Source organism: Pinus tabuliformis, chromosome 9, assembly GCF_031772625.1.
Source record: "Pinus tabuliformis cultivar Carrire ecotype Pingquan chromosome 9, CPIR1, whole genome shotgun sequence".
Lineage (NCBI taxonomy): Eukaryota > Viridiplantae > Streptophyta > Pinopsida > Pinales > Pinaceae > Pinus > Pinus tabuliformis.
In genome coordinates this window covers 1,742,846,198-1,742,859,135 of record NC_142307.1, presented here as the reverse complement: position 1 = coordinate 1,742,859,135, position 12,938 = coordinate 1,742,846,198, and the positions used below count along the sequence as shown (strand labels likewise).

The 12,938-nt window shown below is 39.0% G+C and overlaps 1 protein-coding gene across 2 annotated transcripts in view; it reads left to right on the top strand.

Annotated features, from left to right (window-relative positions):
• Positions 1-11,743, top strand: part of LOC149155683 (phototropin-2-like) — a 523,795-nt gene extending 512,052 nt beyond the window's left edge. For both annotated transcript variants that reach the window (XM_089445926.1, XM_089445925.1), the window contains exon 24: positions 11,351-11,743. The gene's annotated coding sequence lies outside the window, so the exon portion shown is untranslated. The remainder of the gene's footprint in view (positions 1-11,350) is intronic.
• Positions 11,744-12,938: the final 1,195 nt, after the last annotated feature.

The window sequence follows — 12,938 nt, the reverse complement described above, 5'->3', positions numbered from 1 at the left end:
AAAAAAAATTAGAGGTGGTTATAACCATGTATGTCAATGATGAGATTTAGCGTAGTGTTGTACTATTTCCATTGTATTCTAATATATTTGTATTTTGTAAATAATGATGGTTCACTTACTTTAGTGTATTTTATGGAAATTTGGTCAAACTTGTTCTTTTTTCACCAGTTTTGTACCCATATGTAGTTAGTATAAATGAGTATACAACATGAGCATTACAGTTCTGACAACTTTCTTGCTCATACTGGGATACTTGTCTAATTATTGTTTTGTTAAATCTCAGTACATAGAACTACAATCTAAAACCCTAGAAAGCGATAAGATTGAAAATTCACAATACAACTGATCTATATGCTAGATCTACAAGCACATCAACTATGAAAAATGCAAATAAGAGAATCTGCAGCACTGAAAAAATAAATCTATTTTTTCTTATGAACTAAGAAAAGAAAATAGTACAACAGCTCATTCAAACTAGATTGAATAACACATTCCCTTTTTTCTTTTACACACTAAGAGGACTAGTGGAGAAGGTAAAAATTGCTCTATCTCTATACCAATCCTAAAGAGGTGCACCCCGCCTAATGAGGATGGTGCATAGGATATGTAATTTGTAAATTAAGTTTGTCTCCTAGAAACCAGCGTAATTCTAGAAAATTGTAAACAGCCGACGGTGCTAAATTAAGCAAATGCAAATGTTGGAATACCCCACCAATATAGAAAGACTCCTAATTGGAGAATGCATGCACCTTTACATAATCAATATTATGCTCCTGCCAAGAACATAGTGTTGTGTTTAATGTTGCAAATTTTCCTTATTTTTCATGTTTATCATTTTACTTAAATTTTTAATATTACCATTAATTGACTCAGGGTGTTTGAGAGTGGTTCCAACCTTATTGGATTTCATATGGAGAAAGTAAATTTTAGATCCCTTTCAAAATCCAGCAGACTTAACAACTTTTAGGATTTCGGAATTGGCGGGATTGCAATGTTTCTATTACATTTTGTGATGTACGGGGGTACGAAACTAACATTAAATCGAGGTCACAAAGACCTCTTTGTACCTCGATGTTGGTGGCATTAACTTTTGATCTCCTCTTGTAATTTTTTGTAGCATTGAAGGTGTTCTAGTCTCGAAATTTTGTGGAGAGGCTAAAAAATAGGAGTTCTCCATAACTCAAAAATTGTTTCTGGAAATTACACTTAAAAGTGGCTTAATTAGATTTTTACACTATTTTTAAATATTTTTTAAGTCTAAACTTAGGAAAAGGGGTTAATTAAGCATTATTAATTGATAAATGTGTGAATAATCTAGAAACTCACACGGATCAATCCAGATATGATCTCAGTCATTGATTAAGGTTTATCTTGGTTGTTGGAGTCCCAACTGGAGATAATAAGAGGAGGTCGATGGGTAGATGGAAAACACACACTTGAGATCGATTTCCTTGGGCAGTTCGATTTTCTAGAGAGCAATTGTTAGAAGAGTTCGATACAAAGAATAGAAGCAGAGACAGAGAAGGGTAGAGATAGTGAGTCCAAAGGATTTTCATCCAGTTTGAAAAATCAGAAAGAGGAGGCTGAGATTTTCTCCAGGAGGTTGCGCAAAGCCTCAAGAAGGCAATTCGATCCAGCTGAAGAAGAAGACGTTTTCAGTTCCAGAGGCTAGGAAAGATTTTTAGAGGGCCAAAGAAGCATTTTCCCAATCAACAGCAAGCAGGATGGCTAGATTAACAGTTTATTCAGGTAGAGTGTGGAAGGGATTGCACTCAGGTGACGCAGGGTTGAGAAAAAGATGGTTGATTTCAGTGGCGTTCAGGGGTCGGGATTGCTCGGAGAGAGAGTAATTTTCCTTAGATAATTTTTGGCAGTGTTCCTCTTGGATAGATTCATCAGTTTGGCGATATTTATTGTACTCAGAGTTTCTCACTACTGCTTAATAAAAAAAAACTCTCAATTCCTGCACTGGTTTTCCCAAGTTGGGTTTTTCTGAGGACTTTTGTCCAAAAATAATTGTGTCAAATTTATTTTGTGTGTGTTAGTTTCTCAGTTTCCAGTTTACCTTCCGTAGAATTTAATTTGGTGAAAATTGCAGTTGTGAATTATTCGTTGTTTGTATGGGCAAATACACTGATAATTAATTTACAACTAGAAGAATAATATCCAGTTGTTGCAATAGTTGAAATTTTCACATGGTATTAGAGCAATTTTGATTAGTCATGGAAGCTCAAAAGCAGAAGCATAAATTCATTGTTCAGAGGGAGCAGCAGGATGAGTTTCTGGGGGACTGCGCGGAGCCTGAGCCAAGAAGTGAAAGTTGCTTGAGTAGTTTGATTTTTCAGTGCAGGTAGGCAGAAAAATTTGACTTGCCAAATTGAGTGATTTCTGCAAGCAGAGGGAGCAGCAGTCCAGTGTTTTTGCTGCGCAGATTCCTTGTTTGTGCACATAAGAGTTTTCCAACAGTTTGCAGTAGCAGAATCAACGTCGGGTGGAAGAGAAAGGCACACAAAGAGAGAATTTCTCTCAGAGGGTTTCTAGCCTAGAAATCTGGTTTTCCCAATTGCAATTGGCAATTGTTACAGGAAGTTTTTTCTCACTCCAGAGGGGAGTGTGAATAGTAGATTCAGCAACCAAGCAGAGGAAGAGGGATATTTTCGATCAAATTCAGAGATGGTCACCATTAGTCTTAGAGATTAGGATAGGTTGGAGGGAGCCTCCAACCTTGTCATATGAAAGGCTAGGATGTCCTTCATGTTGGATGAATATGACCTGAAAGCCTATATGGATAATGTGGTGGCAATTCCTCAGGGTGTAAATCAGCTGAAGGAGTACAGGAAAGAGATGGCGAAGGTGAAGCGGCTGATCCTTGATGGAGTTCGAGACCATATAGTTTCACATATATCTGGCAAGGGCACTGCCAAAGAGATGTGGGACGCTCTTGACCAGCTATATCAGAATGCTTCTGAGCAGTGGAAGATGTTCATGTAGGAGAAGCTGAGAAGCATCAAAATGTAGAAGGGTGAAGGCATAGATCCCTTCCTGACCAGGATTCGGTAAATCTATGATCAGCTTTTAATCATTGGGGAGGCACCTCAACCGACAGAGCTTGTACGGTTGGAACTAAACAGTGTCTCAGATGAGTGGAAAGTCTTTGTCCAAAGTATCTTGTACCGAGACACATTGCCTAGATGGGACAGGATGTGTTCATACCTACAACAAGAGGAGTTGAGACAAGCTCTATTAAAGAGCAGTATCAGCGGAAGTAGCAGCAAGGGCACAAAGGGTGAGAAGGAAGAGGAGAATGTGGCCCTAACATCAAAGGGTCCTAGTCAGGGACAGGGGGAGAAGAAGAAGAAGAAGAAGGACCTATCTAAGGTCAAGTGCTTCAGGCGTGGCGAGTTTGGCCACTACAGTACTCAGTGTCCTCTCAGGAAGAAGGAGAAGCAAGACCAGGAGGAAGCGTCAGCAAAGATAGATAGGTTTTCCTCTAGACTGGAGGAAGATTTCTCCATGTTTGCAGCTATACCTCTAGGAGTGAGGTGGGGCGATATGAAGTTATAGTCCCAAAGTTGCAGAGGTTTGGGAAAGGTCCATTAAGATGTCCTCTATTGAATTTGCACGATCTTGGGTCTAGATTAGAATATTAAAATATTTCATGCTACCAAACCAAGAATCTTAACAAGAACTACTTTTCACAGTGGAAAATATAAAGCAGTAAATCACATATGCACAAGTATACACAATTTTTGACAAATAATGTACAACCCAATCTTCGTTATATTAAACCAAATCTGAATAATACAACAATCTATGGTATACACGATACAATGACAAACATATTGCACAAACTCTATGTTGTATCTTGTCCTGTCGGTCCGTCGCTTCTGTACTTCTCACTAGCTGCCCCTTATTCCTCCAAAGGACAACACATCAAGACTCCAAGAGGGCTTCCACCTAACATTACTGCAAGTCACTTCTGCTGCATGTACACGAGCTCACCAATCTGCTCTCTAGGTTGGCCGATTCCTGAGCTCCAATCTACCAGGCTAGTTGTCACTTTTGTCCATCAAAGTGCTACACTTTCAACACCAATATTCACCCAGCCTTCAACTCTTCTTCGCCACTTCAAGATAGCTTGTCTAGGGCTACTTTGGATATCCACATGCTTCCCTCCAACATTCCAAAGATGCAAAATCCTTCACTGCAAGATCTGCACCTATGGAGGCTCTCGATCACCCAATCAAGTCTCCAACTTGGCTCCCACAAGATGCTCATCAAATTGATCCAAAACTGGTCAACACATTGACCCAACACAAAACACAAATGTTGCTCCAAGTCTGTTGTAGTCCGCTGCCTTTGAATATTTTGGTTAGGGCAATTTGTCACACTGCAACAGCCCTAAAATCCTCACCAACAGTCTTCAAACAACCTTCAACTCCAGCGACACACCTTCATGGGACAACTCCTTTATTATGTTGTTTTTCTGGGCATGTATAAGCCCTCAATTAGCCCTACGCATACCTTAATTGTGGTGTTATGGCCTGCGGCCTAACACACAGTCCTCCTGTAGCATACGGCCAACATAAAACCAATCATATGTCCCTTAAACAGTGCCCCAAGAGACCTGCATTAGAGGTCTCCTAACTTGGCCTTCCCAGCAAGGCTACTCAGCCTTCTTCCAGTAGCTCGGTCTCCTTAATTGGCCCTGAAAACAATCCTTATCTCCCTTGTTTCCCTAGCCTTCTCTTGCTGCGACTTCCATAGAGATTTATCTCTCCTCCACGAGCTTATCTTCAAGTGTGTGTTGCACAAATGGATGGCTTAAATGACCTCCACTCACCTCTTATTTATACACATAGGAGGGTTCCTCCAAAAAGTCATAATAGGGCTTGAATAGTTGTCACATGCCCTCTTAACTCCAATCCGACCTAGACATATATGTGAGAAACCTAATTATAAACTTAAAAATTCATATCTCCATTTCTACAACTCAGAATCGGATGATTCTAATTGCGTTAGATTCATCTCATCGAGAGCTATCATCCTCATCCATCACATGTCAAAATATGCTCATGATTTTGGCCCAAATATCGATGGGTACAAAACCCCTACCTTGGGTTCCAAGCCCACAAGTGACTCTTGTGGTGCTTTATCCTCCAATCCTTAAACCCTAGGGCTTGGAGTACTTCCTAAGCTACTCAAAAATCAACATCCTCCTCATGGATCATTACCTTGCTATAGGGGCCCACAGTATTCAGTAGCAGGATGGATCAGTGCTAGTTGATGCAGTCAGATTCGGAAGTGAAAATTGCAGACTAGTTACAGTTAGGTGCTAAGGAGCATAGTGCAGTGTTGACAACAGAGTAGGAGGTCAATACCAGAATCAGTAGTAGCGCAGATTCCTTAGTGGACAGTGCAGAGGCTAGTAGTAGTCATATGCTCAAGAGACAAATGCAACACAGACATAGTTGATTCAGTATTTTGGGTGCTTCTTAGTTACAATAGTTGCAATTGCATCAGCAACAAATGAGAGGGAATTGCGGTGCATATGCAAGGTTAGAAGTAGTACAGCCACACAAATGAAACATCAGAGTGGCACAGTGTTTGATAAGTAGTGGCAGGCAGTCACAGTGGCCAAACATCAGCAGCATGATAAAGGGTGATACAGAGACAGGGTGTTGTAGCAGTAGTGCAGCACTAGAACACCTTCCTCACTAAGAGGGAGTGTTAGTTTTGTAGCATTGAAGGTGTTATACTCTCGAAACTTTGTGGAAAGACTAAAACATTGGATTTCTCCATAACCAAGAAATCGTTTCTGGAAATTCCACCTTGAAGTGGCTCAATTAGATTATTAGCATATTTTTAAATATTTCCCAAGTCTAAACTTAGCAAAAGGGGTTAATTAATCAGTATTAGTTGAGAAATTTGTGAATCATCTAAAAACTAACACAAATTGATCTGGATATGACATCAACCATTGATTAAGGTCTTGGTCATTGGAGTCCCAACTAAAGATTATAAGAGAAGTTCGATGGGTAGATGGAGAACACACTTGAGATCAATTTCTTTGGGCGGTTCAATTTTCCAAAGAGCAGATTTTGGAAGAGTTCGAGCTAGAGAAGGAAAGCAAAGACAGAGAGGGGAAGAGACAGCGAGTCTGGAGAATTTTCTTCTTGTTTTGAAGAGTCAGAAAGAGGAGGTCGAGATTTTCTCTAGGAGGTTGCGTAGAGGCAGTGCAGAGGCTCAAGAAGAAAATTTGATCCAGATGAAGAGGAAGACATTTTCAGTTCCAAATGTCGAGAAAGTTTTCCAAAGGGTCGGAGGAGCATTTTCCCAGTCAACAGTAGGAAGGAATGCTAGATTGGCAACTAATTTAGGCATAGCATTGAAGGGACTACGCTAGGGTGATGCAAGCCTATGCAAAATTTGGTTGGAAAAATATTTTCCAGTGGCAATCAAGGGTCGAGACTGCTTGGAGAGGGTAATTTCTCTCAGATAATTTTTGCCAGTATTCCTCTTGGATAGATTCATCTGTTTGGCAATATTTATTGTACTCAAAATTTCTCACTGCTACTTAATAATAAAAGCCCTCAGCTGCTACATCAGTTTTCCGAAGTTGGGTTTTTTCGAGGTCTTTTGTCCAAAAATCACTGTGTCAAATTTATTATGTGTGCCAGTATTTTCTCAGTTTCCAGTATATCTTCCGCGGAATTTAATTTGGTGAAAATTGAAATTGTGAATTATTCATTGTTTGTGTGGGCAAATACACTTTAATTAATTTACAGTTATGAGAATAATTTTCAGTTGCTGCAATAGTTGGAATTTTCACATCTCCTTCATGACCGTAGTAAAAATGTATACTTCACTCAATTATTCATGACCCTAGTAAAATTGTATAATTCACTCAAGAAAAATCATTGATTAGGATGTTAAGCTTTCTCATCTTATTTTAATGCTGAGAGGGTGATCTTGTTGAGGAGGATCCCAATATAGGCAATGATTTTTATGTTATGTAGCTATTTGTTGTAGCATGATTTTCTTTGGACTTTAGAGACCATTTAGAGCCTCTCTATTGATCTTTTTTTATTCAAAGATGGTTTGCACTTGATGATATTTTGGTTATATGCACCCTTGCTATATACATGAGAAATTTTGCATATTTGTGTATAATAATTTGGATTCATATGGATGCACATGAATTATATGTTGTTTTCAAAATTTGAATATTTTATGTATTTTTTGGTCGACCAATATTTTGGTCCAGTTGAGGATGTTGTGACCATTTTCCATCAAACAAACAAGGGGAAATTTGTTGTTTCCATTGCCACAATTTATCTTTATTTTTGTTTCGATATGATTTTGTATCATTCTATTAGATCTTATGACTCAAGACAAATATCATATTTCAATATTGATGTCTGATGTATCACTTGACATCTTGTACTTCTTATATATCAATTTTATTTTCATATTTATGTACAATTTTATTTTCCTATTTATGTAGCAATGTGTTTGTTTGATGTTGATATTGTTCTAGAAGTAAAATCATTGAGAAAAAAAAAATTGTATTTTTTTTAAATACAATGAGAAACATGATAAACATCAAATTTTCATACCTTCCAAGTTGGAGATCCAAGTGTGGTTACACTAGTCAAAGGGAAGGTTTGAAGGGCTGCATAAGAAAATGAATCCGATTCGATAAGGACAATTTCAAATTTTGGGACAAAATGGTGAAAATGCTTTAGCTAGGAATGACACAATGAGGCAAGGCTGCCCTGCTCCCTAACCTCACTCCATGGGACAACCCTTCCATCAAGGATGGGCTGGGAGTCAAGTCAGTCCCCTTAGGTCCACCATGAATCCTGACAAGAGTGGTCCCACTATTTTTGAGGCAAGGTTTCCCTGGCTCCCTAACCTCAAATCTGTGACAATGCTACCAGGAATCATAAATTCGTGTGCTCATCCCTTATTGCGTGTTGCCATGTTTGCTTGTTTTCTTGGGGCCATTTTCACTCCTGTTCGTCTGCTAAATTCTTGATCCTCAAGGCACCTTTTCAAGAATTTTTTAACTCTTTAGAAAGACCACAATATATGGGCATGTACTTCTAAGCATGTATATTATAGATAAACTGGTGTTGCTTGAGACGGGCATGTACTTCTAAGCATGTATACTACAGATAAATTGGTGTTGTTTGAGACATGCTTGCGAAATAAAGAGTCTAAATGATTCCTGAAATGGAAGACTTGTTACCCAACTAGCAAGTATTATTGTGACAAGATCATGTATTGGAGCAAAAAATCAAGGCCATTAGGCTAAGCTCGCTCGGATTTCTGTATAACCAGGCTTATTAGGCAAAGTGAGCTTGATTTGTTTAGGACTTGAAGAAAAGGATAATACCTCCAATTGTGCAAGATTTTTTGCTTGTAAAGAAGACCAAGCAAAATTCCCTTGCTTTCATCAGATTAAGTATGAATTAAGTATGAATTATGAGGTTGAAGAATCAATGGGGTGAAGAAAACCTCAGACCTTCACTTTCTATTCATAGAGGAGGAGATTGAGATCACCAACACGTATACTTGGGGGTGCAATTCTCAGGGCCCCGCTTCAGTTTGCGACCAACGCTTCAGCGTTGGATCAACAAAGGATATGGATCCTTAGCCCTTCTCGAGAGACAATGCTTTCAACATCACTTCCAGGACATCTCGTCCAAGATGAGCCTCATGGACACCTTGATTCGTCCCATGGTTCTATATGGCTCAGAGATTTGGGGATCGTCTTTACTTGAGTCACATTGGGCTTCAGCTGAGAGAGTCCATATTCTTCTTCTCCACCGCATCATTAGGTGCAAACTGACAGTGCCGCAGCACATCATCCTTGCAGAGTTTGGAGCTCAGCCCTTTCGGCTTAAGACAATCTTCAAATTGGTTTCATTCTTGCATCGTGTCCAGGGCTTGGCAGACTCGATAAAGAGTAGGGACCGTTATCCTTACTTGGTATATTGCTCTTCTGAGACTATTGCCCATTCTACTCCCTCAGGCCGAGCCAGATGTTGGTTTACAGGAGTTTCAAACCTCTTAGAGTCAGTGGGAATTCAGTTGGATCGTCTCCCTCCTTTTTGATATTCCTTAGATGCTCCTAGCCACCTTTTACCTACTAGACAGGAGCTAAACAAGATCATCAGGGAGGACATCTACAGGCAATTCGTCCAAGTCACCTGGGTCAACCCTCCAAGAGGGTTACGCCCAAAGATAGCCTTCTATGCTGAGCACTTCTTGGAGTTGAGAGATGGGCTTATTGTTCGACCCCAGTATACGTTTCACCACTGGATGCATGCTCTTCGCATTCCTCTAGGCTAGTTTAGAGTAGTTTCTCACAGACTTCGAGTAGAGACAGACCACCAAGTGGATAGACTAGACAGACTCTGCCAGGTATGTCATTTACAGGAAGTGGAGACTGAGGTGCACTTCATCCTTGGATGCTCTGTCTACTACGAGATCAGAGGAAGGTTCCATTGCTTGTTCAGAGATTCTCAAACTCTCACCGACTTTTTCAGGTACCCCGATCAAAGATGTTTGGCCCTATATATGTTGGAGGCTCTTAGGTTCTAAGCACATATTCTTCAGCCTCCCATGAGACCAGACCCCACAAAGAGGACCATAACATTTTTCAGGGTACTACCTTCAGACAGGGGCACCAAGAGATCGATTGATAGCAATACGTATCGAGACTCCAGATCAGTGAGGATCCGTGAGACCTCACCCTACCAAATGAGATCTCAGCAACAGTTCCATCTCAGATCCGTTCCTGGGAGACAGAGTAGGTCCTCCAGCATTCAGCAATGTGTGAACCCCCCAAGATACGATTTAGTGGACAGTCTGCACTTGCCATCAACTCTTCATCAGGCCAACAGACTTTGTTGACTTTCTTCAGTGTTATTTATTCAACCTCAGTTGTTAGGAGAGATGGTTCTGATCCTCATACCTATTAGCTCCTGGATCTTCTCTGTTAGGGCCAGATGTTGATTTACTTCATGCATTGTATCTTTTATAGGACACCGTTTGGTTCTCCCGCTTTGTATATACATCAACTCAACAGTCCCTTTGACCTACTTTGTGGTCATTAGTTGGACATAAATATAATTATCTTATCTTATCTTTATCTGCACAAAAATGTTATGGCCTCCTAGGGGCCATGCTCCCCCTTTATGAAAGTTTCATGAGAGATTGAGAGATTGTTGCAGAGTAAAAAATGTTGTGGACTACAAAAGGCCTGGTTCCAGGCCCATGATGACTCCGTAAGAAAAAGAAAAGTTGTAGAAGTGCACAAAAATGTTATGGCCTCCTAGGGGCCATGCTCCCCCTTTATGAAAGTTTCATGAGAGATTGAGAGATTGTTGCAGAGTAAAAAATGCTGTGGACTACAAAAGGCCTGGTTCCAGGCCCATGATGACTCCGTAGGAAAAAGAAAAGTTGTAGAAGTGAGAAAAGTTGCGACCCCATTAAGTCAAAGTTGCGGGCCTGTGAAGCGACTTGGAAGATAACGTGCCAATGCGAAAAGTTGTAGGCCTTTCAAGGGCCAGGTTGCAGACCCACAGGAGCCATACACGAGAGAAATATTGTTCATGAAAAGGTGGAGATCAAGTTACAGTAACATCACAAGCAAACTTTTGGGCCAGCGAAGTTGTTGGATAGCTACGAGATTGCAAACACGGGAAGCTATAAGAAATTGAATTCCACAATCCCAAGGTTGCAAACAGCTTTGGAGAGACCCCAGCCCCAATGTTGTACGCGTAGTGGTTGTTTGTAGAGATAACAATTGTACGTATGAAAAAGTAAGGCCGGCTAGTTTTTACTTGAAAGGCGCAACTGTAAAAGCTACGATATGTTGTAATAGAAGCTTTTCAATAATTACAACATTCAGGTGTAGCATTCTGAGTTCGTGGCATGTACACTGTGTTATTTCTTTTTCTCTATCTGTAGTCTGACTCTAGTATATAGACTAGGAACCAATGCAAATCTATGCATAAGGAAGTACTGTTTATAAAACCCTGTGAGGCCCTTTAAAGTGAAGCTGGAAACATTCAGAATATTACCGCTATGAAAAATATTATCTTCCTATCACTGAGTCCTGACACAAAAGATGGCCGTTGATTGTTGTATCATTATTCTCGTGCGATTGGTTGTTTTAAAGCATGGATAATTTATCAGTGTCTTTACAGGACAACGTGTCCCTTCTGATAGTGCTTCCTATTAATGTAGTTAGTATTGAGACTTTTTTTCTGTTCTCTCAAGGACTTTCGCTTCTTGTTCAGATTTACTCACAATTTTTTTTCATGTTTGCATACAGACGTTGGAACCAGACAAAGCTATTTATTACTGGTTTCACAGAGAGTGCAGGTAGTTCTGCATAGGGTTTCAGTCAAATATCCATTGGGCATGTTTTCAGTATGTCCGATGGTGCAAGAACATGAAACCTATCAATGGTTTTCATTCTCAATTTTTTGAGAAAAGTCACATTCTGTGTATTCCAGTTTGATAGATATCTGTAACTATTGGAAGCCTGCAACATGACTGCACCTTCTCCTATTGCCTTTTCTGTTAGCGAGTAATATGCACAGATTGTTTTTGCAGAGTTTATCAGCTTTGGTGGAGAATTTTAACCTTCGTGGCATGAGTGGACCTTGGTGCAACATAATTGTGATTAATTATTTAGTGTATATTTGTATTTGATATGTTTTAATGGAGAGACATCCAATAGTGCAGAGTGAGATTTATTGTTGTAGTAGTATATTAGTATGTGATATGCGTTTATGTAGAGACATTCGATTGTGCAGAGTGAAAACATGGATGCATATCTGGAAAGTTTTGCCATTAGTGAAGCTATTGTCCTACAGAATTTCTATTATCAGCTTATTTTTTCTCCCTCCTTTAGACAATTTAAACTGTCTCGAGTTAGAAATATGATTTTATTTCAGGACACCTAAAAGATGACTGCTGTGATATCTTTTCTATACTCAATCCTATGTTTGGTAAAATAAGAGTCAATTGAGCTGTAGTCTAATGGAAATTACGTTGGAGTCTACCAGAACCAGTACTAACTATTAAGAAAGACCATCTTACCTATCCATACACCAAATTTGTGAAGTATCCATGTCTAGAGGGTGGAACGAATTTTCAAGTTGTCTTTCATCTATTTTCTTTCTTCCAAAATAAACTTGTTTGTATCTTACTACTTTTGCATGAAGATTCAACTCTGACATTTCAAAATAGTTGAGTTAAAAATTAATGTACAAGGAAATGAATAATTTTCAGCTTTTTGGTTTTTTACCTATGATTTTTTTCTTTTGTCAATGAGTTACTAGTGATTTACTGATTTATTGGTGAAGACAATGACTTTTTACACCATCCACAGGTTTCTAATCTAGAGGTCCCCAAATTCCGATGGTCTAAAGTAAATTATAATAATGAAGTGGAACAAAAAACTATTAACCATAAAATAAAAAATAAAAATGTAAGTTTAATAAAATCTTTTCATATTTACTTTTTTATTTTTTTCTCGTTAGTTTAGTATTTTTTCTTAATGTATATTCTTATAAGGAAAATAAATTGAAAAGAGGTAAAAAATACAAGATTGAATTTTACCATGCATTTATGGGGAGAAGACGGAAAGAGTTAACCTTAAAAGAAAGTTTAAAGAAGAGATTCATAAACACTAGATCTATGTGTCTTCTTTGAATAAGAGCTAATCGAAGAGGTCTCAAATGGTGCTATATCAAAGGGTATGCAACAAATTTCTTTGTAATTGAGTAAGCTATAATGAAGAGGAGAACGCACTAAATTACTTTTCATAATGAATCCAAGTTTTGAAAGTGCGACGATCTCCAACTGGACAATAATATTTACCATGGATCTCATAATAAGAAAAATAGAAGAAA